Consider the following 4,242-nt stretch of genomic DNA (forward strand, 5'->3'; position numbering starts at 1 on the left):
GGTTGCAGTGAGCCAGCATTGCCCCACTGTACTCCAGCCTGGGCAACAGAATGAGACTCCATCTCAAAAAAAAAAGTTGCCTGGCGCAGTGGCTCACGCCTGTAATCCCAGCACTTTGGGAGGCTGAGGCTGGCAGATCACCTGAGGTCAGGAGTTCGAGACCAGCCTGACCAACATAGAGAAACTCTGTCTCTACTAAAAATACAAAATTAGCTGGGTATGGTGGCGCATGCCTGTAAGCCCAGCTACTTGGGAGGGTGAGGCAGGAGAATCGCTTGAACCCGGGAGGTGGAGGGTGTGGTGAGCCAAGATTGCGCCATTGCACTCCAGCCCGGGCAACAAGAGCGAAACTCTGTCTCAAAAAAAAAAAGTAAAAAGTCCTTTCTGGCAGTGATGACCTACCCACGAGAACATGCCTCTTGCAAAGGATCTCCTTCATCCCTCTTCAGGAGAGAAGAAGAGGAAACCCAAGAGGAAACGCCTGGTGCAGAGCCCCAATTCCTACTTCATGGATGTGAAATACCCAGGATGCTATAAAATCACCATGGTCTTTAGCATGCACAAACAGTAGTTTTGTGTTTTGGCTGCTCTACTGTCCACTGCTAGCCCACAAGAGGAAAAGCAAGGCTTACAGAAGGATGTTCCTTTAGGAGAAAGCAGCACTAAAAGCACTCTGAATCAAGAGGAGTGGGAAACCATCTCAATAAGCACATTTTGGATTAAAAAAAAATTAGCCGGGCATGTTGGCACACATCTGTAGTCCCAGCTATTTGGGAGGCTAAGGTGGAAAGAATCACTTGAGCCTGGGAGGTGGCTCATGCCTGTAATTCCAGCAGTTTGAGAGGCTGAGGCAGGCGGGTCACTTGAGTCCAGGAATTCAAGACCAGCCTGGGCAACATGGTGAAACCCAGTCTTTATTATTTAAAAAAAAAAAAGTTCAAAAAATTAAAAATTAAATTATTAGTTACATAATTTTTAGAGGAACTTAAAGTACCCAGCTATGCATTAACTATAATAACTATTTATATAGTTGATCAAATTTTTTAGGCTATAGGACAGCTGTTGTTTCTGAAGTTAAAGTTAGCTAAAATATTTTAAAAAGTGAACACTTGCATGATAAAATATATTACAATAGGACTTGGAAAATGGAGTTAAAAAAAAACTTGGTTACTGGCATTTTTGCTGTTAATGTTGCACTGGCAGGAAAAAGAAATTAGGTGACTTTTGTGATGTAGGGGCCAAAGGAAAGGTTCCTTTTGGCCTTCTGAATGGTATTGAAAAACCAATCCACAAAAAAGCAGATTAATTGAAGAAAATGCATACAACAACTGGGGACAGTTGGGGCACATCTGTAATCCCAGCAACTCAGAAGGCTCAGGCAGGAGGATTGTTTGAGGCCTGGAGTTGGAGACCAGCCTGGGAAACATAGCAAGACCCAGTCTCTAAAGAATAAAATAAAATAAATGAAAGACAAAAACAGAAAAGACATACGGATTTATTTAACATGTATACACAGAAGCCTTTAGAATGAAGATCCAAAAATACAGGGAAAATTGTCCTTTAATGTTTAGGTTTACAAACTAGAACAGTGGTGTAGAAATGTGATTGGACAAAAAGGTTATGACCTAATGCTAATAGCCTGAGTAGGACACCCAGAAATGCCTGTGTGTCTAGATTCTTTTCAGCCTCTCTGGGTATTTTTTTTTCTGGTTATGGGGCAGGACCCTCTCTGGAATGGAGGGTCTTAGGATCAACAGTCAAAGAAGATAGCTCAGATAATTTTTTTTGGCCAATTTTTACACAGAAAGATAGAAGGAAAATAAAAGTAATCTTTTTAGGTTTTATGGCTGACTTTGGGGAAAAAGGGTTCTGATTTCTATGATCTGCCTTGGGAAGAGGGATTCTGGTTTCTATGGCTAGTTTTTGGGGAGAATGGGACTGAAAGAACATCAGGAGAAAGACAAAAAGTTTTGCTTCTGAGGCCTTCATTTTGGGGGTATTGTGTTTTTTTTAAGAGACAGGGTTTCACTCTGTCACCCAGACTGGAGTGCAGTGGCATGATCTCGGCTCACTGCAGCCTCAGCCTCCCAGGTTCAAGCGAACCTCCCACCTCAGCCTCCCAGGTAGCTGAAACTACTACACCACCACATCCAGCTAATTTCTAAATTTTTTTTGTAGAGACGGGGTCTCACTATGTTGCCAGGCTGGTCTCAAACTCCTGGCCTCAAGTTATCCTCCTGCCTCAGCCTTCAAGTAGCTAGGATTACAGGCACATGCCACCATGCCTGGCTATTTTGTTTTTGTTTTTGTAGAGACAGAGTCTTGCTGTGTTACCCAGGCTGATCTCGATCTCCTGGCCTCAAGCAATCGCCCGCCTCAGCCTCCTAAAGTGCTGGATTACAAGCATAAGCGACTATACTCAGCCAGATATTGTTTTCTGAGTCCCAAAAGTGACATAACGATTGTTATAATGAAACATAACTGTGTTAGTTGTAGCTGAGAAAGCAAAGGCTTTGGAACTTTATTTAAAGGCAAACAAAGCCAGGCATGGTGGTGCATGCCTGTAGTCCCAGCACTTCGGGAGGATGAGGCAGGAAGATTACTTGAGCTGGGGAGATTGAGGCTGCACCAGTGAGTAATCATGCCACTGCACTCCAGCCTGACCAACAGAGTGAGACCCTGTCTCTAAATAAATAAATAAAAGCAAACGAAATATATCTAACCAATCAACAACTTGAAACTGCCCAATCAATCCTATTGACTTACCAGTGATTAAAATGAACTGTTGGCCTTTTTTTCTTTCTTTCTTTCTTTTTTTTTTTTTTTTAAGAGACAGGGTCTCCTTCTGTCACCCATGCTGGGATGTATGGCACGATCATAGCTCACTGCAGCTTTGAACTCCAAGTCTCAAGCAATCCTCTTGCCTCAGCCTCCCAAAGAAAATGGATTCTTATAAACAAAAACATCTGATGAACCCTTTCTCCAGTCCTGATTTTCTCTCAAGCTTCTGTTCTGAATCTCCAACTACTTACTAGAGAGTTCTTTATGGGATATTCACTCAAGCTTCATATGTCTAAAACCAAACATACCTTTTTGCTAACTAAAAAGTAAAACAAACACAACTCTAAAAATCTGATTTACTCTCCCAACTTTCTTATTTCTCTGCTCAATGAGCCAAATTCTACCTCTCCTTGCCACCTATGGGTTAATGCAGAGGGCCTTTCTCTGGCCTCACAGTGACCAAATCTTATTCATTCATCCTTTATCTCCTACTCTCGGACAGTAGCCTATTTTTCCTCACCCTCAAATACCTTTGAATACCACCACTTTGCATCTAATAAAGTCTGTCCTGTACTAGGTACTTAATAAATGTTCACAGAATATGTCATGTTAATTTCTCTATTAGAAACCTTTAAAACTCATTGCCAAGGATGTTCGTAATTGTTGGTTACTATCTTAATCAGTTTTCTGCTGCTGTAATGGAATACCACAGGCTGGGTAATTTATAAAGAAAACAAATTAATTTCTCACAGTTCTGGAGACTGGAAAGTCCAAGAGCTTGGCATTGCCTCTGGCGAGGCCTTTGTGTTGCATCATAACATGGCAGAAGGTTAAGCAAGCTTATGAGAACAAGAGGAGAAATAGAACTGAATTCATCCTTTATCAGGAGCCCACTCCTGAGATAATAGCGTTAATCCATTTATGATGGCAGAGCTCTCATGACTGAATTACCTCTTAAAGAAAGCACCTCTTACACCTGTAATCCCAGCACTTTGGGAGGCCGAGGCAGGTGGATCACAAGGTCAGGAGATTGAGACCATCCTGGCTAACGCAGTGAAACCCCGTCTCTACTAAAAATACAAAAAAATTACCAGGCGTGGTGGCGGGTGCCTGTAGTCCCAGCTATTTGGGAGGCTGAGGCAGGAGAATGGTGTGAACCTGGGAGGTGGAGCTTGCAGTGAGCTGAGATCACACCACTGCACTCCAGCCTGGGTGACAGAGCAAGACTCCATCTCAAAATAAAAAAAAAAAAGAGAAAGCACCTCTTTTTTGTTTTGTTTTGTTTTGAGGCAAGGTCTTGCTATGTTGCCAAGGATGGTCTCAAACTCCCGGCCTCAAGTGATCCTCCTGCCTCAGCCTTCCAAAGTGCTGGGATTACAGGCATGAGCCTCTGTGCCCAGCTAACAGCACCTCTTAATACTGTTATAATGGCAATTACGCTTTTTTTTTTGAGTTGGAGTC

General features: G+C 42.6%; 1 pseudogene; it reads left to right on the forward strand.

Annotated features, from left to right (window-relative positions):
* The first annotated feature begins 412 nt into the window (after positions 1-412).
* Positions 413-701, forward strand: LOC100610165 (small ribosomal subunit protein eS27-like; annotated as a pseudogene).
* The last annotated feature ends 3,541 nt before the right edge of the window (positions 702-4,242 follow it).

Source organism: Pan troglodytes, chromosome 10, assembly GCF_028858775.2.
Source record: "Pan troglodytes isolate AG18354 chromosome 10, NHGRI_mPanTro3-v2.0_pri, whole genome shotgun sequence".
NCBI classification, from domain to species: domain Eukaryota; kingdom Metazoa; phylum Chordata; class Mammalia; order Primates; family Hominidae; genus Pan; species Pan troglodytes.